This window comes from Hirundo rustica, chromosome 8 (genome assembly GCF_015227805.2).
Source record: "Hirundo rustica isolate bHirRus1 chromosome 8, bHirRus1.pri.v3, whole genome shotgun sequence".
NCBI lineage: Eukaryota > Metazoa > Chordata > Aves > Passeriformes > Hirundinidae > Hirundo > Hirundo rustica.
The window spans coordinates 14,490,032-14,515,311 of record NC_053457.1 but is presented as its reverse complement, the minus strand read 5'-3'; the positions used below and the strand labels follow the sequence as shown (position 1 = coordinate 14,515,311).

Sequence of the window (25,280 nt, the reverse complement as noted above, 5' to 3'; positions counted from 1 at the left end):
ATCTGAAAAAAATCTATGTCAAAGCCCAGCAGGCTGGATTTGTTTCTTACCAACCTTGTGAATGGATACCAAAAATAAAGAGTACTTTTGGAAGCGACTGCTTTTTCCCTTCTCTTAAGGGCATTCATCCAAGAGTGCGCAAAAGCAACAGCAGCAGCATGATGGCAGGAGAGGTGCAGGACTGGGTTGTTATTAGATAGCCTACCCCAAGCATATTAAAGAATGATGAATGGTCATCTCACTAGGCCTGATTTCTAGAGAGCTCTAGGTCAGATTTCATTTCACAAGTAAGAATTTGTCACAAGCATGTAAAAACTCTGCTTGGCTGTTATCTTTGGGACTTAAAATCAATAATTCTTAGTGGACTATTTGTCAGTTGGAAAAAAACAGAGGAGGGGCCCTCTGTGTTAATCAGCTGTAGTTTGCTAATATGATGCAGCTGGGAAGAGGGCAGTACTGACTTTAGCAGGTAGAAAACATCTGCTGAAGAGAGAGCCCAATTAGTGTCATCATCTGAAACTCTGAGTTGTGCATTACCCCCTGTAGGCTGAAAAGCCGTAGTGGGGGGAATGGCTCAGATATCCCCAGGAAACAGGAGAGTGAGGTGTGCAGAGAATGGTGTCTGAGATTGGAGAGGGCAGGCTGCTTGTAGGAGGAAACAGGGGGAAGGTAGGAAGGCATTTTTAGTTGTGCACAAAGTTCCCTTTATTTTGCTGCCCTTTTTTTTTTTGTTTTTTTTTTTTTTTTTTTTTTTTTTTTTTTTTTTTTTTTGTTTGTTTGTTTCTTTTAAATTGATGGAGTCTTCGTAATTGCTGTGAGCACTTTTTTCTCTCAGCATATATGTATAAGGTGTTTGTTGCAATTTTCTGAGATTTTACTCTTTAGTATTAACAATTTTTATTTCTTTACTCTTGTATTTCTTTGAGTTTGAATGTCCACAAAGGACTATATGGACTTTTATCTTTTTATCCTGTTATGGCTTCATTTTTTAACATATACATGTGTTAATAGCTCCAGTTTGTTTTACTATAAACAGTGGGAATGTTTCTGGTAAATTTTGCAAGAAATGTTTTAAAGATTGCGTAACAGGTGAACTGTGGGTTTTCAGTGCCACTCATCCCTTTGATAAGAATAAGGCTTTCTTAGTACAGTATTTTAAAGTTATGTTTTTACTACCTCCTTTTAGTGTTTTGAAGATCAGAGGCTCCTTCTGCTTCAGTATACTTGAGTGATATTTTCACCTTTTAATCAAACTTTCTATCCATTTTGTTTTTAAGGAGCCTTTTTATTTCTATTCCTTTGTAGCCTGAGCTTGACTTCATAAGAATTTCTAACTGAACCATAAACTACCTTTATAAATATCATTTTTCCTTGAAAGCTATATCTTACTGGAATGACCAAAGTTTTGTCATGTGTTAGATTAAGATGTCTGCCGAAAATCAATAATGCTGAGGTAACAACATTGGTTTCTGCTAGGCTCTCAATTACTTTCTCAGTTGTTTGTCATAGGAAGAATATATGATCAGTTGTTTCCCCTGCAGGCTATAAACCCAGCCTGTTCTCTTTTGATCACTTCTGCATACTTCACTTTTACTCTCCTAAGTGTAACACAGATTTTTAGAGCTTTGGACTGGTGAAGTAGCAAAATGATTCTTCTGTAGTCCATTCCAAGGGATAATAGCCTCCCTGGATAAAGCATCATAAATATCCCTGGACAACAGTTAGCTCTTTTGGGTTGCATTGCACAATTGCTATGGAATCTGTTCCTGAATTTGCTGTGCTCTTTGAAGAAATATCTGGGAGAAATTTAGTTCACAGTCTTTCCTTTGCACCTCATGTTCCCTATAGTCCTTTTCACCTTGCATTACTTTTGTGGGTAATCTCTTATTCCAAATGCAGTTGTAGAACTGCTAGTCTTTTAGAATGTTTTGTTGTTGTTGTTTTGTTTGTTTGTTTGTTTTCTCCCCTCCCTCTCCTCCCTATACCTTCCTCTGTTTTTTAGAAATGATTTCTGGTGCCATTTTGTTCTTGAAGTTGCTACATTTTGCCGCAGAGGGGAAACACAGCCTTGCTGTGCTCTTTCCTGAGGGCTTTACTTTGTTTCTCTCTTCATCTTTATCTGAAATAAATTATACTGTACCTGCTTGATGTCAGTAAAGACTCTGCTAGGTAGAGGAATACTTCAAATAATATCGTCTCTTGTGAAAATGGGAGCAGCTGTAATTGGGCAATTAGATTAAAATTAAAGCTGTTAACAAGGGCAGTAGCTCCTTATTATTGTGAGTGCTCTTTCCTTAAAAAGAGGCAAGTGATTTTCTGAATGAGGCTTCAGAGGTAAGAGGTAACTTGGAGAAGTTCTGGTCATACCATATCACTGAAGAGAAGCTGCTTTTATGTGCCTCTGGATTTTTCAGGTGTCATGTTTTATAAGGACAGAGGCAAATGATGCAGAACAGTAAATTAAAAAAAAAAAAAAAAAAAGCCCCTGAACAAACAACAAAACCCCCCCTCCAAACTCCCAAACCAAATAGAAATTTAGATATTAATCTAGCCACCTTTAGTTTCCTATCCAGGAAGTGTGGGAGAGAGGTTAGTCAGATTTGGTGGCATGAACATTTGGATTTCAAGGATGTGCAGAATACTTAACATGGCTGTACCCTGGCAGAGCTATGCTGACATATTTCACAGAACAGAGCAGTTTGGAGCTGTTACGTTTCCTAACAGGGTGTTTGTAGCATGTTGTACACAGTTACTGTTGTAACCAAATCCTAGCCTGTGGTCCTTAAAACATGAAGTGCTACCCAACTGCCAGAGACCCTAATGCAGTTAGCCTTTGTCTTCAGTCACATTAATGTAGGCAACAAGGGGAAATGCCAGAGTACTTGGGAGCTAGGCCAGGAGGAGAATAGGCATGCAGCTGGTCATCTGTCTCGACACTTTGGAGAACGTGGGTAATTACTGTGTGCCATACACCTTCCTGATGAAATGCCTTTTGGAAAATCAGAGTTGTTTGTCTCATTCCAAGGCAGAGACAATTTCTGTGACCAAATGGAATTTAGTAACTCCTCCAGCCTTGTTGCAGTCTCTTTTCATGGACTGTTTAGCTTTTTGATGATTATGCACCCGCAGAGTTTTTGTATACATAAAATAAGGCATGAAATGTAGACTTGGTGTTTATTGTGCAATTAGCTTGGCCTTAAAAAGGGCAAATGGCATAATGGACCAAGTGTTGTAGGTCCCATAACAATTCTAGTAGGTGAGGCTAACTGCTCTTCCCCAGTTCTCTACCTTTTCCATGGTGTTTTGTATTGGTACATCCTTAGAGGAAGCAGGGGGTCTTCTGGTGCTGAAATAGATTTGAAGACCCAAATATTCACCATGCTTTAAAACCTGTCTCTGTTATGTTGGATCAGACCTACTTCCTGTCTTAAAGCACAAAAGTGAACAGGTGTGTTCCTAATAAACTGATGAAGTAAAGGCAGTGACAAAAGAGGAGCAATCTAGGTGCTTTGAAAGAAGTTATACCTTCTGAGACCATGCATGTATAAAGTAATCATAGAATCATATGATGGTTTGAGCTAGAAGGGGCCTTAAAGGTCATCTAGTTCCAACCCCTAGCAATGAACAGGGAATCTTCCACCAGAGGCAGGGAATCTTTCACTAGAAGGTGGTTTCTCCTTCACTGAGTTTAAGGAGAAAAGCTATAAGCTACAAAGCTATAAGATATGCAGGCATTGAAGGACTGCTCTTGTCACCACACAGAGTCTGATGAAGTGTGAGCATGCAGGAATACTCCAGGGGATTCCCTGGAGCCTTAGAAGCTTCGGTCTCACATGGGCAATGCCAAGAGCTTTTGTTAGGCATTAATACACGTACAGTATTTGACTATACACATGTTGGGTCTTCTTGAGTCTTTGGCAAAGAATACTGCTTGCTGCTGTTGCAGGCTGATGCCATATATATATATATATTTATTTTTTTTTTCCTCCATTAATGTACATCAAACCCTGGCTAAGCTGCTCTTTTCCAGTCTTTGGTACAGTAGTACTACAGCAAATTATCCTTCACTTCTGTTTTCCTTGGTGTAAGGCATTTTAGAGCCTTGAACACAGGAAGTACCAAAGTGGTCATTCCAGAATTCATTTCTAAGGGACCATAGTCTCTGAGTGAAGTATTGTCAAGTATACAAACCAAAACCTGAGCAAAACAAATGGTAATTGCACAAAGGCAGAAGTGAAAACTGCTTCCTCTCACTACTTTCTGCCATTATGAAGGAATTTGTCTGTTAAGACAGTGCACAACATTAGCATTGTTCAGTTCCTTCTAGATGTTTATAAAAAGAAAATGTTAACTTTCATCATTAGTTGGTTATGGCTGTGTTCAACAGAATTGTTAGTAGTTGGGGTTGCCTTGCCCTCTGTCATCTCTCTCCACATCACCTCCCTTCCTTTTGAGGCTGTGAAAGCCATTTAGACCATGGAGCTTGTTTCCCTTTTGTCTATTCTAATGTAACACAGTGGCTGGTGGGTAAAAACAGTCTTGGACCTGACACAGAATGATCAGGAATGAATCGCTCACAAGATACTGTCTGAGGTAAAGAAAGGCTGTTGGTGTTTTCAAGCCTGCACTATGCAAACAGATACTGAAGCAGTGAACTGTGTTTGATTTTCACATCAGACTCAGAGGAGGGCCTGAAGATGAGGACTGGGGACTGGAGTTGTTTATGGGAAATGCAAGAAAATTTGTGTGCAGGACAGAAAAAGGATACTCTTGACTTTGGCTCTGAGGTGAGCTGAAAAGCTGTGCAACTGTGACAAGTAAGTTGAGTTGTGAAATTAGTATGGGGCTTTTAAATATTATTTGCAAGTGTACTTCTGGCACCATTCAAAAAATCACTAATTTTGTGTCTTTGCTTCACCTACTGGTTCTCTGAGGAAGTGCTGTGTAAATCTGAATTTAAGGGGTTCAGCTTAATATTTTTAGCTACTTGCATCTGACCAGACTTTTATATATCATCGGTACAGAGAAACAGGTGTTTCTGGATAAACAGCACATAGGTAGGTAGCCAAAAATCTCTGAAGATGGATTGTGTTCTGTAAATGCCTGTTGCTCTCTGACTCTCTATTATTAGATCAAGTGTAGGTGTGAGAATTTTAAGTATCTCATGTTGCAGGGAGTGAATGACTGAAGCATTCATGAATTTTTGAAGCTTGAAGAAAGGATAGACATTAGTTACTAAAATATTGTTATGAGGAACTGGAATGTTTTTTGGGTTGTCCTACTTCTGTGTAGAGATGGCAGGTAGAGAAACTAGTCGCAGAAGAGATGGAAAGCTATGAATCTTCAGCTGTTAAGGGAGAAAGGCTTGTCTTTCTCTTTGATCAGTGTAACGCATCATCTAGTTCTTCCTTTTCTTGCATGTGTGCATGTAACTGTGACATATTACCACCTTGTATCTTCTCTGGGCTGGAAAGGGAAATGGAATATAGTGAGAATTTTGTTAATTCACTTCAGGAGTACTTGGGAAATCTCATAGATGTTTATGTGTAATTGAGAGAACACAATAACAGTATAGTGATTGAAAAACCTAGTTCTTCATTGAGACCATTGGTTCCTAGTCTTCACCTTTGTCCACTGGCATTTCCAGCTCGGTTATTGGTGGTGCTTTTGTAGAGCAAGGAAGTGTGCTCTACTTATAGAGGTGTTTCCATCTGATTTTTATTTACTGTATTGCAGACTTGCTAAGGTGAAATTCCATCATTTCCTGGCACTACCAGGATAACAGAACTTTTTTTTTTTTTTTTTTTTTTTAAGGGGTTGTGACTAATTGAGCCATGTTGTTCAAGTTATTATTCTGGTTGGATAGAACAAGTTAAAACATTGGTCATTTAAATTAACATTTTTGAATATGCCACATATAGCCTGAATTTAAAAATAAGCATTTGGTCCTGGTAAATTCCCTTGAAACGGGGAAGAGGAAGTTCTCTGAGAAGGTTATGGATTACTGTATTAAGTAAGAAATGTGCTTGGGTTAACTGTTTTAATAAGCTTATTAATAGCACATACAATTTACCTATGTTTTATTAACTAAATATGCTGTTAAGAATGACTCTGTAAATAAACTCTGCTTTTAATAACTTCAGTGTCCCAGTGGCTTTAAATGCAGTTTCCGTTTTGAAATACAATGGCTAATTAAATGAGTAGCTTTTTAAAAAGCTTATCACCCATGGATTTATCCAATCAGCTTGCTTAGAATTATATCTAATACAGGAGTTCTCCTTAACAGGCAGGTATAAAAATCTTAGCCTTTTTAAGGCTCAAACTGAGTATTTTTGGCTTGTTAGTTTTTTGGTGGAGCTCTTAGAAGGTGGTAAGCATACCAAGGAGCAAGCAACCTTTCCCCTTTAGAATGAAGCCTCTCCTCTGTACATCTGCTCACGTCTCTGCTGTCTCTGTTTTGCATGGAATCTATCTAGCTGGTGCAGTTAACTCCCTCTTTTGACTGTTTTATAGTGTGGTAGGATTGGGCAAATATTTATTGTTGTGTTAAGCAGCAAGACTGCTTTTTTTTCCTATCTTTTTTTAGAGGAATATCTTCAAAGGGTAGAATTGTTACATACAGATTTCTAGCTGGCCTGTTTGCACCCGATTTCTGCCCAGTACTGATTCAACGGGACTCACAAAGTGAAACTCCTTTCCTCTTGCCTTCTCCTTCTGTATTTATGGTCACAGTAGTTTTCTTCCATGCCGCACAGTGAGGTGAAGCAGCTTCTCTCACCAGTACTTACATGAAAATTGAATTTAAAAAAATGTGCCTCCAGATATGAGATACCCCGTTACATGTTCTAGTGCTTCAAAAGGCAGTGAGTAAGCAGGGCATTTGTTAGAGAAAACAGAGATATTTCCTATGGGCTTATCCTTCTGTGGTGTCTCAGTCCTATGTATTCAGTATTCCCCCATAGTGGTCAGAACTCCTCTTAATCCTGTCAGCACAAGCCCTTCTTGCTGCTGTTGATAACTCTTTTTTTGTTTAATTTGAATGTCTTCAGGTCCCTGGATTTTCTTATACAAGAGCTAAGTATTAGGGAGGTTATTTTTTTCTTGACAAATTACTGGTGGGGAAAAAACCCATGATGTGGGAATAGTGCCAAAAAAGTAGAACTTTCAGAAAATCAGTTTGTTTTGCTGATCTCCATTCTTTTCTGGTGCTGCTCTTGCTGTCCTTGAGGAGGTCAGAGAAGGGAAAGGCTGCCCATTTCACATCTGCTGTGCTAACAAGCAACCAAATGTACCTTTTGGCTAGTGGCTGGCATTTTGGCAGTGTAAAGGTTCCAACTCCCACCCTTTTACAATCAGATGGGATGAATAGCAGAGCTGTGCTATATTGGCAGTTGGCATACGGGCTAAGTACATGGGCTGCATATGAGTCTATTCATCTCAAGTTATCCTTTCAGATCACTGCTTAGTTTTCTAGCATAATCTCCTTGGAAAAGAGCTTGGCACATGCATCCCCTTTTCTCTTGGCACTTTGTGTTTTTTTTTTTTTTTTTTTTTTTTTTTTTCTTTTTTTTTTTTTTTTTTTTTTTTTTTTTTTTTTTTTTTTTTCCCCCTCTAGCAATTTCCTGGTGTGTGGTAGTTATCCTAAGCAGAAGTACTGGTATCTGAAAATGAATGGACATATTGCAATCTGGAGAAATGTCATGTCCTTCTGCTGTGAATTCTGAGTGATACAAGCTGTGGAGGGGTGTGTGTAGTGGGCATGCTATAAATTAAACATTCTCTTTGCTTCAGGCAGGGATAAAAGAAGGGTACTCCCACACTTTCATTCTTTCTCATCCTTTGTAGGCACCTAAGAATGGAATAAGCCAGTCATAAAAAGCAGGGCCAGGTCAGGGTAGATAAGTACCTTCCCCTGTTGTAAAATTCAGAGCAGCATTTAAATCCCTGCCTCCCCTAACACACCTCTAGAGAATCACCCAATCTCTTGTAATTACTTGCTTAAAAGAGCATGGGAACAGCTGAATTTCCCTGCATTAAGGTAGCTCTTTGTTATATTTCTGCCCTTTTCTGGACCAAAAAAAGCCTTAAGGTTCAATTCATGGTTTTAGTCTTTATGATGTATTGGTTGTGGGCAGCTAAGCTCTCTAAAAAACAGGAGGGGGAGTAGAGACAGTCAGTTAAAAGTCCTGTTCATATAATAGCTATTCCATCCTTTTACCTTGTCCTCTGTATTTGGTTCATCCCCCTCATTTCACATTGTTTTAAATTATGAGTTTTAAATTTTGGGGCCAGGTGCTGTTTCTTTACTGTACCGTGGAGTCCTCCTCTGGTTGCAGCCATTACTTGCCACAGTAGTACAAACACAGATAAGCTTGCAGGGCAGGGGAAATGCATCCTGCAAGGCAGAGAGGGCTGTGAATTTATGTAATTTTAGCAACATCTTGGAATATAGGAGCATACCTTTGGTGCTAATGGAGTAGACAAAAGGCTTGCAACTTCCATTAGTTCTTTCTTTGTCTCCCTCTTGGATTGTCCATGAGTGGAAATTATGCTCCTACAGGAGGAAAATTACCAAACAAAAAACCATTCCATCAAAACACTGCTTACAGCCTCGGGCTTGAGATCTTGTGTAGAGCTTTCTGCTGAAGGCTTAGTAGAAGTGAACTTAGGAGAAGGAAAATTGCTGCTGGCTTGTGTGGTCTGAACATGTGCTGTGGGTCTGGTATTTGGTCTTCAACTCTACTGCACCCTTCCACATAAATAATGATGCCATTTCAGGGCCTGGGAGCAGCTTAGGAGCATTAGCATGAGAGTTTGATTTAGACAGTTTTGAGGCTTGCCCACTGAATTTCATTCTTAAATGCTCCTTTTGGGCTGCTGGAGTTCTTGAATATGAGTAGCCCCACTAGCCTGGTGCTGATCAGTGTCTCAGGAGACACAATTCCCAGTTTTCCTTTTGTGACCTTCATCGTGTAGTCACTATATTAATGGGTTGTAGAAAGAGAAATACTAGTTCTCTTGCACGTCTCCTGTATTGGGACTTTACCCTGATTCAGAGTCTTATATGTATATAGGTATTATATCTGAAATGGTGTTGATCAAGGTCTTCTGTAATAAAAATAACAGCAGAGACTACAGAGTTTCAGTGGGCTTCTCTTGCCCTCACTACTGTTTCTACCAATGGCTAAATTGACTGTGGCAGCTGTTGCTTTGGCTGCAGGCCTTTCCATTTCATACTGAAGACTGACACATGTGGTGAGGTTGCTTTATCTGTTGAGGGGTGGGTAGGTGATAGGACAGGGCAGTTTCTCAGTAAATGGTGATGTGTGTGTAGGACTGACAGCTTTGATGTGTTTCCCTGTGGGGTAGAGCGCTGCCATGGAGGATATCATCTTTGGCATTTGGCTGAAAGCAAAGCAGCTCGTGAGTATGTAAAAGAACAAGAAGAAAGAGCAGAGAGGCATTCTCTGTGGACTGTTGTCTTACTCCTAAAGCAGCTGGAACGTGAAGGCTGTATGTAAATGTAATTGCCTGCATATTTCATATTGGGGCGCCTGTAAAAATGTGCCCTTGTGTTGTGGTTTAAGGCCAGGCTGAAAACAAGTACCATGCAGCTGCTCACTCACTTCCCCACCTGTGGGATCAGGAAGAGGAAGTGGGGACACGTTTGGAGTGTTTGTCTTCGCAAGTCACATTTACATGTGATGGGGCCCTGCCCTCCTGGAGGTGGCTGAACATCAGCCTGCCCATGGAAAGCAGTGAATTTATTCCTTGTTTTCCTTGCGTGTGTGGCTTTTGCTTTCTTCATTAAACTGTCTTTATCTCAATTTAGAAGTTTTTTAGCTTTTACCCTTTTGATTCTCTCCTTAGTGGGAGAGTGAATGATGGGTTTTGTGGGGCTGGGTTGCTGTCTGGGTTTAAACCATTCCACCTTGGTCCAGAGCAAGGGCCCAGTCTGACAGAGTGTTCACGGTACCTACTGACAGCATGGAACAGTCTGTCATAGCAGTCTGGAGCCTCCCTGTGCCTCCCCTCTGAAAGCTGCACTCAGGTTGTGATTGGCAGGATCTTGAGGATGCTCAGGTGAGCACTTAAATGCAAAAACCTTGGATGCTGCAGCAGAAGAGGTGATGATTTTTTAGATGACTTGGGTGACTTCTTCTTTTTATTTTAATTGATGGATTTCCCTCCAGGTGGGTTTCTAAGGCAGAGACTTAAGTGTCCATTAACAAATGATATTACTTCCCATCATCCTGTGCAACCAGGATTATCTCCAGTATTTGGCTCTATTCCAGCTATGGACTGCTTCCTTAGTTCACCTACCTTTGTGTTTCCTTTGTACTACCTTCAGTGCAGAATTACCTTTTTGCTGTTAAATCTCTTTGGTGTTTTGCTATGGAGGAGACTGCCTTCCAGTGGTGATGCTGGAAAGAAAGAAGTTATTCTTGTGCTTGATCTACCTGTCAATTGAAAGCTGTGAAGAGCTTTGTTTGTCTGTAGTATGTCATGACACTCCATGATAGGCATACTGTCTTCTTTGACAGAGATGCTAAGTTTGCGGTATGAATTATTTTTATTGCCTGTCCACACAGCTGAGCTGGGCAGGTACTGTGTGATGACACTGTTTTTGGAATGTGGGGTGGGCTTTTTTTTTTTTTTTTTTTTTAATGCTGGCAGCTTCTTCTATCAGAAGCGTCAGTTATGGTCTCTGTGTTTGCACCCCTGGATCAACTTGCTGCCCCCTTGTGTTTAATCTGGGGCTATGTACTAAACTGTGATATCTGTGGCTGAAACACTGCTGCCTCCTTGATGTTGTTTTCCTACATCCCTTCCAAGCAGACTAAAAATATTATTTTTCTATCATATCCCGGTTATTTGCTTTTCATTTGCTTATGATGATACTCTGACAAAAATCATGTGGTGCTTCAGCATGCCATTTCCTAGCTCTTTGGTAAGAGGAAATGTTAATGGAATTAAGAGTCAGGATTGTTTTTGGAGATGGAAATAGTTTATGCAAAGTTGTGCTGCTTCAGCCTGGCCTCTGGTGAGCATTTTTTGCTTCTTTTCTACAATTCCATGGTTTTACTTCTTTGAGTGTCAGGCAAGGTGCAACCTAAAGTGTGTAGAAAAATTGGATTCCACTTTGCATTGAATATCAGCAAAAGGTAGTAGAGAGCTCTGGGTACCTATTTTTCTTCTGTAGAAAAGATTAAAAATTAAGCTGACAGATAGTTTTACATAATATAGATGTGCCTGTTCTCAGGAGGGCTGAGATTTGTGGATTTCAGAATGTGAAAGCTGTTAATCCCAACACAACAGCTTATTCTGAACCATCCAGTCCTTCCTTTAAGGTGGCCCTACTTCCTCAACTTTCAGGAACGTTTTTTGTCTACGGCCAGTATAATCAGTGCTTACAGGAGAACCTGTATGCTGGGTGTCAATGAGAGTTATATGGGGACTTTGGTCAGTGCTGAGGGCTCTGGTAATCTCAGCCAGGTACATGTACTCTCGAATGACTGGGAGAGCAGAGCTAGAATTAGTCACTGCAGACCGAACTGCCGTGTGTTTAATATTGATCTACCTGCACCTGCAGAACCAATAGCTCAAGCCTTTGCTGACAAAGCATTTCAGGTCTGGGAGTGGGGAGATGGATGCAACACAGAGGCTGTGGCTGATTTATAAGGTCTGATTTATTGACCTACAAGCATCGTAGGAATTCATAAGGTGCAAAACACAACGTGTACATTACTGGATGAGGAGCTAGTCTGAAGATGGGGGGAAATGTCTCCAGTATGTTGCATTTTAAACACTTGTATGTGAAAATCGGTGTGTTACCTGTCAGCCAAATGTTAGTGATCAGGAATGAGACTAAAGATCATTTGGCTTTAGACTTGAAAACTAGGCATCTGAGTTATTTTGAATCCTTACTTGTGAAACGGTGACAAATTGCAAAGAGTGACCACCTGAAGCAAATACTAACAAACAGAAATATGTAGAAGCTTAAATGAATTAAGTGACATACTGTCATCCTGTGGACCCTGCAGGTGATGTAGAGAGGTGTGGATTCAGATGAACATCTGAAGTATTCTACTACAATATTAAACCACACAAAGTAGTGTCATTAAAGAGGTTGTGGGAAACTTATGACAAATATAGGAACATGTAGTTGATCTTTGTTGTTCTTTGGTTTACATTATAAAATACTCCACCCTGTCAAAAAGAAAAGGTTTGTATTGGTATGAGTTGTCTTCAGGTTTGTATCAGCCATTCTTACAAGCCATAACAGATCTCACAGTGCTGTGGAGACATAGGGCATTACTAACCTTTTAATTCCAGGATCTCTAATCTTCCTGGGATACCTGGGAGATAGCTAATCTTACCTATTAAATTACATGTTAGTCATAAAACCAAGAAAAAGGAAAAGAATTCTGAAAGTGGAGCAAGCTACTACAGTACCTCTTTCTCCCTTCAAAGCACTGGAATGGTGGTATGCCTTTTCTGTTGTCATCTTTGATATTCAAAGAAATTAAACTTGGTAAAATTTGCTATGCAAGGCAATTGTTGTTGGGGAACTATTATTATCCTGACGTGGAGTAAAGATGTCCAGGGTACAGAAATTACTTAGCAACAGGCCAGGAGATGTCCTGAAGCTTCCTTGGTCTTTGTTCAAAATGCAGTTATAACCCTTCTCTTTCAGGAAACCAACAGAGAAATGCTTATTGCAGTGTGTGACAGGATTTATAAACTGCAACACAGAATCAATGTTCTAAAATCTCAGTCTTCATATCTGCTTAAAGTTTTCCACAGATTTATGTCTCATACCTAACTTGAGCCAGGCCTTTTTATTTCTTACAGACCTTGGGTAAAAGGTGATGATCTAGTAAGAAGAAAGTGATTGTTCTTTAAGTTAAAATAGCAACAGCGAGGCAAATCTGAGCTGTAGAAAGCACACATAATCCTTGCCAGAAAAATTGCAGCCTCTAATTGAGAAGCAGCTAGTCTGCAGCCAAGCTGGCTCTGGAGGAAAGATGAAAGTGTTTGATCTCAGCTGTGTTACCACCTGTATCATGCCAGGGAAGTTAAATGCACTGAAAGAGCTCCACTTACCATTGATTTTATTTCTCCAAATGAAGAATGTGTTGATAAATGGCTGATGAAATGAGGTAGCAGTGGGTAAATGGGCACCCTACCACAACCCCTTTTTTTTTCTGTTGGAGCAATAATCCTGGCACCATTAAGAAATGCTTCTTTGCAGTAATGGCAAATGCTATGAAAGCGAGTGGTGGGCCAGTTCCTGCCATTTGAGATAATGTGATGACAATCTGAGATACAATAAAATTATTTAGAACCAGGAGAAAAATACATGGCTTTAAGAGCTCCAGTACTTGCTGATATGTTCCTTCTCTCCCTCATGCCAGTGTTCATATCTGAGAGCCCTCCTTAGATGAAAGGGCTTAGAATAGGAAATACGGTTGTTGCACTGGCACTGTAAAGCAGGAAGAAGCTCTGTGCATAGAGGCCACTGTGAAAAGAGGATGTGTAATGCTTCCAGCCTTCCCAGAGCAGCTTGAAAAAGGATCAAAATGCCAAGAGATGCACAAGAGCGGCTGTTCTAAGAGTGTAGGGAATAAGTCATATGAGGAGGAGTGCTGAGGGAGCTGGGGTTGTTTAGTCTGGAGAAGGCTCAGTGGTGATCTTACCACTCTCTACAACTACCTGAAAGGAGGGTGCAGCAAGATGGGCATTGGCCTCTTCTCCCATGCAGCCAGTGACAGGACATGAGGATATAGCCTCAAGCTGTGCCAGGGGAGGTTCTGGTTGGATATCTGGAAGAATTTTTTTTCACTGAGTTAATAATTGGAATTAACTTCCTAGAGTGGTGGTGGAGTCGCCATCCCTGGAAGTGTTCAACAAACGGCTGGATGTGACACTTATTGCTATGGTTTAGTTGGCATAGGGGTGTTTGGTCAAAGATTGAGCTTGATCTTGGAGGTCTTTCCCAACCTTGATGATTCTGTGATTTTTATCTGCTGTCACTGAACATGGAGATCATATTCTAGTGTGTCCCGGCTATCTGTCCTGCCAGTTATTTGTTCCCTAGTGTCTTGGGAATGCTCCACACTGGAGGGGTTCTTACCAAAGCAGCAGCACCTTCATTCAAAGAGGGACTATTTGAAGCCTTCTTTAATGGAGGGACTGCTTTACTGATGCTTGCTGCTCTTGAATTGATTCCCTGAGGTCTTTGACTGCAACTACTGTATAGAGTAACCTGATCTGTGACACAGGGATGAAAAGAAAACTGAGGAGACAAATCCAGCTGACCTAGCATGTGGAAGTTAAGAGCTCAAAGTAATGAATGAGTGGCATTGAATTAAATTGAGTTAATCATATTGGGTTGTTCAATGGGATATTAAAATCTATAAGAATCAATAACCTCAGAACTGTTGTATATCAGGTTAGATTATGTATGATGACTGACAAGTTTATTTAATCTGTTATTGTCTAAGGTGTTTGCTATCAAGATAAAAGGAAATTGAGAGGAATAATATATGCCAGTCCTTAACTCTAGAGTAAGACATGCCTGAATAAAAACTCAGTTGTGTCCTAGCTGTGTGAAGTGGCCTGACAGGATCTCCATGGAAGACAGCATGTACAGATGTTTAAAGTGTCTTCTCTGGGTAATTCTGGAGGGCTGGGAAAACTCTGGGAACAGGCTGGTTCAAAACATCATGTCAAAGTGGTGTTGTGCTAGAAAATGGTTTTCTCTACCAAATGTTGTTCTCCATTGGAAATGCAGTCGTGAAACACTGTAGAATTCCATGTAAAGCCCACTATGGGAGGAGGGTAGAATGAGGCCAAGACAAGTGTAGAATTACTCTGAAAAGTGGGAAGAGTGTAATACTATCAAAGACATTTTCTGTAGCTTGCATTTTGCATTACTGTCAATTCCACTAGCATCTGGATTCAGTGGGGGCAACTTTGTCATTGCAGGCATCTTAGAGTGTTATTTTTGAAGTGACCTGAGAGTATTAAGGAACCATCTCTTTTGAATTTAATTCTTTTGCACCTTTTTGAAATGCCAGACTAGATCTTTAGGTGGCTTGTGTTCTTTCCTCACAGGAAAATATACTTAAACTATTTGAATTATTTTTGTGATATGGACCCAGAAAGATTACATGCAAGTTAGTAATTGATATTTTTTCCTGAATAATTCTGAAGTGGCTATGTTTAATTTTTTTTTTTTTTTTTTTTTTTTTTTTTTTTTTTTTTTTCAGACTGAATTGGTTTGAGTCATGTGGTGAATGATGCCTTGGCTAGTACAGGCAACTTGCTGTGCACAATAGTGCTTTGTTTTATACATCTATCAAAAAAATAACTGGGGTGTTGGAAATGACACATGGGTTTCTCTCTGGCAATAAAGTACCTGACTGGCTGTGTTATATTATAGTGATGGTTGCAGTATAACAACCTTGATAGATAAAACAGTAGCTAACCTTTGGGCTGGGACATCTAGGTCAGCAGTTTAAAATTGGAGGCCATCCATATCAGCTTACATTTCCATCCTTGTCATCTTAACACTTGGCTGTTGTTGTTCTGTGTGCCTGAATTCTATGTGCCACAGAAGGTCCTAGTTGCCTATTTAATGTACAAATGACATGGTATTTTCTCTGATTTGCCGCAATTACTTCGTACTTTTACTTACACTCCTCTTCTGTGAGTCCATATTTAACATTAACTGCAGTGCAGATCAAATTCATTTTTGTGAAGATGAGCATTTGAACTTGATGGTGAGTGAATGATTGACAAGGTGCAAGTATTTTTGTGTCAAGGCTGTGACATGTCATTTGTTGAAAAAGCTATTCAGCCGAATGCTGTACTCATCTGAAAGCTGGGAGTGAAGAATGTGCCACATTCTGAAAAGGATGCTGCTTGATGTCTAGTGGCACTATTAGTGACATTTTGATGTTAATGAATAAGGGAGCACTTTCTGCTCTGGAAATTATGCTTTTTTACGGTTAGAAGAAGATGCTTTATGAACTCTGTGCTACACTTCTGCAATCCGCGTACCCACCCAGTTTTGCAGTACATAATGAGGTTACAGTTTGTGGATTGCTGTGGTCTGTAGTGTTTGCTGATCACATGGTTAAAACTATAAAAGCAAGTTGAAACTGTTTAAATATCTCTCTGCTAGTTCTTTGCTGTATAAGCACTTGCTGAGGGTGCCACAGGGATATTAGAAACTTGTTAATGGGGAAAGGGAAAGTGTTGGGGAGGTTGTGCCTCTATTAAATTGTGTTCCACAACATGAAGGAAATCTGAAGAATTGCAGAGATGGCTTGACCCAAGCTAATGCTGTATTGCCTTGTCTGAAAACCTAAAATGTTGTCAATATTGGGTGTAACTGCTCAGCTCTCAGAAGCACTGCTGTTAATTAGCATCTGTTTTCCTGTTTTGTGAGAATATAGGCTGCAATTGTGCAAGTTTTAAGAGCTATGTCAGATGAATTTACTAATCTAAAACTCCAGCCTTCCTGATTCATGGAGCATCTCTTGGATTTTACTTCTGAATGAATCACCTAGATCAATTGACTCTTCACTAGTGTTGCAGTAGTGGGAGATGAAAAATACTTCATACTATAGGATTTGCAGGTTTTTTTCCTCCAAGTCTAATACGGTCTTATGTATTTTAAAATGGGTCCTTTGCCTAGGTGTGCTACATATCCTTTTCAGACTTGTGTTTCCAAATATTGGGTGGGAATGACCACAGAAGTCATAAACAAAATCAGTTAAGAACATATAAAAATTGTGATGTCTTTTAAGTTGCTCTGCAAGGAATAGGGTTGTTTTTTCACATGACAATAAAAAGATTTTCTGTTTCCCTAATGCCTAACAGACTTTCTGAAAAATGAATGAATTTTGTTTCGGTGGAGGAGAGGAGGAAATGTCCTCTAGAGACCAATATTTACCAGGAGTTGAAGTCCGCTACCTTGTGGCTCTGGAGGTGGATTTAATCTCATCCATTTCTTACAGATACTGGTGAATTGCTGCATCCTTCCCTCTTTGATATTCTAGAGCCACAAGTGGTCTGACTAACAATAACACCACTGCCTGAAAGATCAGAACATGAGGAGTGTACAGCTGTGGCTATTGTTGTTCCATTTGATGAATGCACCATATGCTGGTTGCTTTGCTTTGAGTTTTTTGGGGAACAAAATTCATTAAAATCTCTTCACTGCTCTTTTCCTGCGACAAGGCTGGGGAGGGAGGTAGAGGAACATCCTGCCACTCTACTGTCTCTGTTAAATTGCTGCCGCAGATGCTGCCTTGGCTGCCGGTAACAGTGTCAGAAATGGCAGCCTTCTGCAAAAATGGTTTAAAAATAGACCTATTTGGGTATACTTGTTCCCTTAAAGGGACATTGTCAGTTTGATTCAGTCCCAACATTTTAGCTTGGTTGCTGTTAGCTGTGCCATCTCTTCTGAGTTGCCAGCCAATTTGGCCAGATCTGCAATGGGTTTGGTATTGTTTTACATAGAGGAAAATATGCTTTGAACATAGCATAATAAAGTTTTACTAAACCTAGTAAATTGATGATACTTTTTTTTTTTTTTTCTTCTGTCTGTTGCCATGAAAGTGAGGCACAGCTAGCATTCCTTTGCCAGTGTTGTTACCCTTGCAGTTGAAGGCCTTGTGCAGTCAGGTTAACCATGTCCTTTCAAAATATGCTCCTCACTGCCATCAGCACCCTGCTTTTTTTTCCCTGAGACAGAAATGTTATTCCTTCCTTTTCCCTGTTTCACCACAATTATTTTCGGCAATGCAGTGGGATAAGATGGGAAATGCACAACCCCCATCTTCAATCTATTTTGAAAGCTGAAGGTTGCTTTTAAGGGTGAGAGTGGTTCTTTGAAATGATAAAGTTTCTTGGTTTGGTGACTTCATGTTTTCAGAACAATGTAACATCATGCTGCTTGTGTCAGGAGGCAAATAAAAAGCTTGACCTACTGCACATCCACCAGCACGACTTTTGTCTACTGTTTCCATCAGACGCAAATGTTCTGGCTCTGCCCAGTAGTAACACAGGTTGTGTTACAGCCCTGGAGAGAAGAGCAGCTACAGTCACATGGCTGCAGTGACTGGTAAGGAGATCCAGGTTTCCATCCTGAAAGCTGTTTCATTTTCTTGCTGCCTGTAATATTTGTTCCCCTCTGTACAGTGGGATGGCACTTGACAGCACTGAGCAAAGGCTGTGAAAGCTGACTGAAGCAGGCTGAGAGGGAACTGTTGAAACATGCTTTCAAGCAATTACATCTGGTTTTGCAGTGGTACCATTGATTTAATATCTTTCTCCTCCACCATTCTTTCCAGGTTAACTGCTTCTTTCTCCTCTGCTGCCTTACTGTCCTTCTGCAATGTTTCTTACTCTTTGACATGTCCCCATCTCTTACATCAACTATCACTTCCATCTAGGCCCTCAAGCCCCTTCGTAGCCTGGTTTCCACTTGTCTAATCTTTTTTTCATTAAGAGTTAGATTTCGCTGACATCTTTAAGCTTCTGTATCTCCTGACTTTGAGAGTTCAGCATTGAGAGTTCAGCATTGATTTCAATTAGAGCCCATGCCTAGAAGGCTTCAGCACACAGCATCTCCTCTCATGGTAATGAGTTGTTGTTACCCCTCTCCCAAATGTGCTCTCTTGTGCACAGTTCAACACTTGCTTGGATTTGTGGTCTCTGATCAAACCGAGCAAAGCAGGGCAGCATTTCAGGGGTCCTCTCCCACTTCTGTTGGATGGACAGGTCAGGAGGCAGCTGCGGAGGGCTTTCCTCACGAAAGAGACTTGAAATACTATTGTGATGATTTGAGGCCTTTAAAGTGTTTTAGTTTGAGTCATCTGCCATCTAGCATTTTAACTTGCCCTTTCTTGGTGTTTGCTCCTGGCTTAGTTGTGCTTCAGTGAGATACATGATGGACATCCTGTGACAGGTATGTAGGTGCTGGAGCCAATTTACCCTGTGCAACCATAAGCAGTTTTTAAAATGATGGCATATCTGTTTCTCTGTGATACTGATGATGGTGTTTGTTCTTGGATTTGTGGTGAGGTTCCAGAAGTCTGGAAGAAACCTCATGTGCCAATGCATAAAAAGGGAAAACAAGACAAATCCGGTAATTGCAGCCCTGTCAACTTGGTGTTGATCCCGGGCAAAATAATGAAATGGCTGATTAAAGGATTTGAGTAGCAAAGAGTTAAAAAGAGTAATATAATTAATGTCAGTCAAGTTGGGTTTATGGAAAAGTGATCCTGTCAAACTAACTTGATATCTCTTTTGATAAATTTAGTTTATTAAAGGAAATTCTCTAGACATCTCTAAAGCAGTTGACTTGCTACCACAGGACATTTTGGAAAAAAGTGGTAGAGAACTAGCATGGCACACACTAATGATATTACCAACTGGCCAGCTGTGACAGGTCTCTAAACATGATGGTTAACAAGCAATCATTGCTGAGCATGTGTTTCCAGTAAGGTTCTGCAGCATTTGGTTCCCAGATCTGTTTAATGCTTTTGAATTACATGAATGTAGAATAACCCCCCAGATCATTAGTGATTAAAATCTGCAGTTATGCACCTCCAAGTCTTGTGCCAATAAGGAAGATGGTATTCTGTAATACCAAGTTTCCAAGCCATATAGGAAAACATAAGCAAACAAATGTGGAGCTTCCTAGCAGGGCTAAAAGTTAAATTTGGCATCTAGGAACTAAAGAGGTCATGGTTCCAGAGCGGGAGACACTTTCGTGAAGGGGGTGACTCTGAGAGGGTCTTGAGGCATCTGCTGAATAACCAGTTCCTAAGTTACCACAAGGATTAATGAGGTATTTTTGTGTGAAAACGAGGAGTTTTTAAATGAGAGGCTAGGGGTAATTCCTTTGTTGATGGTGCAATTGCTTTTGTAATAGTGTGCCTGGCTCTCATTTCAACTGTGCTAGAAGGATGCTGATAAATTGGAGGAGGATCAGAGGCAATGTCAGAATGATTAAAAGGTCTGAAAAAATGTCCTTTAGTGACATGCTCTGAGAGCACAATCTGCTTTAGTTTATTTTGCAGAGGTTTAAAGGTGGCTTGACCAGTCTATAAGTACCTATATAAGGACCAAAAATGTTCTGTCTAGCTGACAAGTGTGTTGTGATTGCTGCTGGCTGGAAGTTGCAGCTGGACAAGTTAAGACAAGAAAAGCTGTGTTTGAAAAGAATGGGGCTAATTAACCACTGGAGTGTTTTACTCAGGGTTGTCACGGATTTTTCTCTGTTGGCAACTTCAGTCTTCCTTGACAGCATGCTCTAGTCAAACCAGGGACTTCATTCAGGAACTGGTATGATCAGTGTTTTACAGGAGGTCAGAAAGGGTGATTGGTTTGGTGTCTTCTAGCTGTAGAATCTGAGAATCCATTATAGTAGTTCTTGGCGGTGCTGGGTAGTTTGCTCCAGCAAACAAGAGAAAGAAGAGCTCTCTTGTTTTAACTTGTGTAAAATGGATGCAATTTAAGAAAATTAGACACCAGTTCACATAATGAATAACCTTGATTTTATCACTTTGAAGTTCTATTTTTCTGCAATTTGACAAGTTTAAATGGCATTCAGGTAGCTTTTCATGTAAGGTGTCACTCTGTTTCCTTACTAATGCCTGAGCAAGTGCCTTACTTATTGTTAGATTGTTAATTCTCTGTTATTAAGTACTCAGGTGCTTCATAATTGAAAGGACTGTCAGTTGTCAATGTGGATCATTTAGATTAAGAACCCAGCCTGTCAGATGCTCCTCTGCTTTTACAGGCTAGCATCCAACATCATGAGTGTCGTCTTTCTGGAATTTAGACTTTTTTTTTTTTTTTTTAATATTCCCCTGTCAAGAAAAAAAACCTACAAGTAGTCACTAGAAATAAGTCCACCACATTCTACTTGTGTGCAACACCTACAGATATATGTGTGAAAGATGTCTTTCCTGCTTCATTTAGTAGTAATGTAGAGGGAGGAACCCGCTTATTTCTAACTTTAAATTTGGTTTTGTTCTGATTATGATATTGGCTGTCTAGTTTGGAGTTTAACAGGCTTTAGGTGGTTGTGTAATTCTCCCTCTTGGAAGAGTAGCATTGTTCTAGGCCTTGAGAGACCTGACATAATCCATTGAGCCTGCCAAAGATCTCTGGTGTGACCAAAACTTTTGTGCCTGCTTCCTGTTAACAGGAGTGTGAATAGCAACTTTTCTATGTCTTGCCTTGATCTATTTAAGGACTTCATGGCAGGAGGGGTTTTCCAGGCTTTTCCTGAGGATCTCTATATATAGCCTAACAGAAGGACTTGAGAAACTTGTGCTCATTGCTTCTCAGTTTACAGAGAATCCTGTAACTGGTTAATGAACGCATTTAGGGTCTGGGTACTTTGAGAGTTGGCTGGAGACCAGGCTGAGTTGGGGGTGTTTGTTTAACATATATATTGTATATGGGTACCTCAGGAGAGCTCTGTGGAGCCCAGGGCCCCTTGTGAAATCCCTTTCCCCTGTAGCAGCACAGGTTTGACTTGACCTGTGCTGTGGGCAGGTAACAGAGTGGCTGGTGTTAGATCAGTGGGTACTGTGTATGCAGTGTAAGATGCAATTGTGTTCAACAGCTATCTAGCTGCCTGCATCTTCCTTGTGATGTTTTGATCAGAGGCTGGGTAGGATCTGTTTCTAGAATAACTGAATGACAACCTAGTCAAAGGAAAGTATTTGTAGGGGAGGAGACTCCTAAGAGTAGTCACAGAGTAGTCGAGTAGCACTGGTAGAATCCAACTGGGGCTTGTAAAAGTGGAGCTGTATCTCTGCTTGGTTTTCATGAAGCCCTCTCTGACACAGCCAGGTGTTAAGTTGAGCCATACCTACCTCACTAAAATCAGTGTGGTCTTGGGATTATCTGATGCTAGCACCTTTTGTTTCTTACTCAGGCAGCTTTCACCAAGAGAAATAACTTAAAGCCAATCTTAAGTCTGGAGTGCCATATATATCTTAGCAGCTGCAAGAAATTGAGGCCTTTTAATTTTTTTTCTGTTGGTTTCCCCACTGTCATCAGGGAGTGCATATTTGGTTTTGTCTTTTGCCATTATCAAGGCTGTCTCTGTAAAGTGAGGCCCCCCTGCCTGAACATGAAATAAAGAGGTAGATGAGAATCTACAGTTAATTGTGCATTGCAATGTCACTCAGCTACTTGCATAATATTTACTAAAGTGGTTATATTCTGTTCTCTCTGATTCTTTATTGGAGACTGTGTCTGGCTTCATGGTTTCCTCTGTTAGCAGATCTTCAAAGCAATTGAGACAGTAAGTCAATACTGTCTTCTGTGGCTCACATAGAAGGCATCCAGACTTCTCTCTTTGTAGCAGACTACTTTTGACTAACCCCTGTTTTTAGCCTGAATGTCTATGATTGAATACAGAGGCCTGCATAGTATAACCTCCCTGTATTTTTATTCAAAGAAATCTCATGTGGGTTGATTATAATATTGAAGTCTGTTCCTCCTCTCCTGCTAGGAGAGCAATTAATGAAAACTATCGTCACAATATCAACTATCATTAGTTCTTTGAGACAGACTATGTGTAAGCATAAGCTCCAACCTTTAGTCTTTGAAAAGAGGTTGTCTAATATTGAATACCAAAGATAAATTTGCCCTTGAAAGTTTGATCCATCAGTTTCTATCTGATATGCTGAGAGAAGAGAGACAAGGAAGAATGGCTTGGATAGTTACATAATGCAGTTACATTATGAGATTAGAGAAGTTGGCAAGAAAATAATAAAAGTGGAGCAAATAAGTAATGATTTATTTTCTTTCTTCTGAAGTAGAGGTAATCTGATTACAAAGCCTGGGTGAAATTGTTCTCATCTTTTGAAAGTCTGGTTCTGAATGTAACACTTATGTCTTAATCCTATCTATGATAAGCTTGTTTTCAGAGCAGTGACTTGACGAAGGTCCTGATCTGTGTTCTGTCTGGCAGGAAATGTGAATGTTATCATTAAGCAGCCGATAGCCTGGGTGGCAATTAAAATTTTGTAATGTGGCTTATTACTTTTAAGCACCTTTCTGTTGAGGCTGTTTTTTGTAGTACAGTCTGATCACCAGTTAAAGAAGAAAAATACTGTGCTGACATGGAACATATTACTAGAACAGTTCTTGTTGCTCCTCAAAAAGTTAACCTTTTGGGTAGAAAGCAGAGATTTGGAGAAAAATAAATCCAGAGAGAATCTTTTCAGTCTCTTACTCTGGCAGAATTAAATACTTTTTTGAGTTTGATTTAGGTAGCTTGTCTAATGGAGTAGTATTTCTGGATTTGGTCTTTGCGGTGTTAGGAAACTGTTTTCTCAGGTCTGGAGTTCTGCTGAAAAGAATTTTTAGATTTCAAGTGTGGAAAATGTTTTTGGAGTATTGATTCTTGATTTACTTAACTCCCTTAAAAATAAGCAAATTAAAAAAAACAAAGATTTGTTCTTCTAGGAATTCTGTCAAATATTTCTACTGGTTATCAGCTAATAGTTGATTAAAATAAAAAGGCAAAGAAACACTTAGGCATTAGATATAAAAAACAATGGCAAATATGCTGAAGCTGATATCAGTTCAAAATGCTACTAGCAGAATTGACCATTTATGGTTGTGCAAAACTCAGAATATGTTGTTCTCTTCCACGAAGGACCATGCTTTATTTTGAAATGAATTAATGTGTGGTCAAAGTTTCAAACTTGCAAATCCTTGTAATTTCTGTAAAGGTGTGGAACTATGAGTATTGTATGTTGCTATTTAAGTCTTTACTTTGTACTAAGGTGTGTAAGTACCTGAAATTGAGTGCTAAGGCTGAATAGTAATGTGAGAAGGAACCTACTAATTTTGGACTTAAGTTTGTAGACTGTGTTGGAGTGTTTTTGATGAATGGCTCAGTATAGAGACTGATTTCCTTTTCTTCTTACTTTGAATAAATCTCACTGTCTTCATTCATTAAAAGAAGGAAAATACACAAAATGAAAATTAATTTTTTTCTGCATTCTCTTGACTTTTTGTTTTCTGTAACTTGTGAATTTATTTCCTAACTGGTGCCATAGCATAATTATGAACCTGGTATAGTCTTAATACACTCTTGTTCTGTTCCTCCAGCATTGCCTAAAAGACCTGTTCAGAAAACATGGTTTTACTGGAAAACTGGCAAAACCTGGATAATGCTATTTTATTCTTTATGTTTTGAGTAGCCTAATTATTGCAATATTGACATTCAGCACTGCAGCAGTGGAATGAAAGGAGGGACCAACTATCTGAAAAAATGTAATGCACAGGACAGGTCAGGTTGGAGCTCTGAAAAGCTGTTATTGTCTTCCTAAAGCTGACTGTAGTGACTGTCATGCAAAGTTGTGTCCTAGCAGAGGACGGTTACTTTCAGAGGTCCTGCAAGGCTGGCTCCATCACTGGTGAGGCTGTTCTGCTGGGAAGGTAGCTTTGTTTCTGGTTGGGAGTATGTCCTGTGGTTGAGTGATTAGAGATGTCCTGCATTCTGTCCTGGTCATGTCTCTGGTGTGCTGGGTAGCCTCAGGTAAACCGTTCCTTTTTCTTGTGTTCATTTCTGTATCTGATGAGCAGGGTTGAGGGCTCTGGTTTCCTTTAAGATGCAAAGTGAAATATACAAATTTTTCTCAGTGAGCATTACCAATGCAGGAGGAGACTTGTCCTGGTACTCTTGATCTTCTGGTGAAAGGTGCTACTGAAAATCTTAGGTGCTGTTTATTCTACCTCGTTGTGTTGCAGACCTTTTAAGTAAGCTTCACCTCAGATTAAACCTTTAGTTTCAAATTTCTATTGCCATGAAGCAGGAAGAGGGACTTTTCTGTAAATGAGATAAAAAATTGGTGGGAAGAAAAACCCTTATTAGGGCATCTCTATGTTTTTTTCTAAAATCAGATTTTGAATTTGTATTATTTTAAATTAGCCATGAAGTAGTGGCTCTGTGAAGCTTCATTCCTTTCTTTGTTGTTCACAGTACTTAAGCTAGGATTTAGAAAATTATTTACCATGTGTGCTTCAGCAATGATTACCTGAATCTGCCTAGTTTCTATTTTGTGCATATTTGTAAACAGTACTCTAATATGTAAAATGCCAGTAGGTGGCCATCAAGAATATACAGGCTGATGCCTCTGTTTCATAGGACCAAAAAGCACCTTGTGTATGACAAATATCGGCTTTTAACAAGCATGCAAAACTGGAGTGCCTGGAATGAGTGG

At 39.8% G+C, this 25,280-nt stretch overlaps 1 long non-coding RNA gene across 1 annotated transcript in view; it reads left to right on the top strand.

The window, feature by feature from the left end:
• The first annotated feature begins 532 nt into the window (after positions 1–532).
• LOC120756108 (uncharacterized) overlaps positions 533–25,280 on the top strand; it is a 151,725-nt gene continuing 126,977 nt past the window's right edge. Inside the window, exon 1 of the long non-coding RNA XR_005702024.2 lies at positions 533–669. This is a non-coding gene — a long non-coding RNA (uncharacterized LOC120756108). The remainder of the gene's footprint in view (positions 670–25,280) is intronic.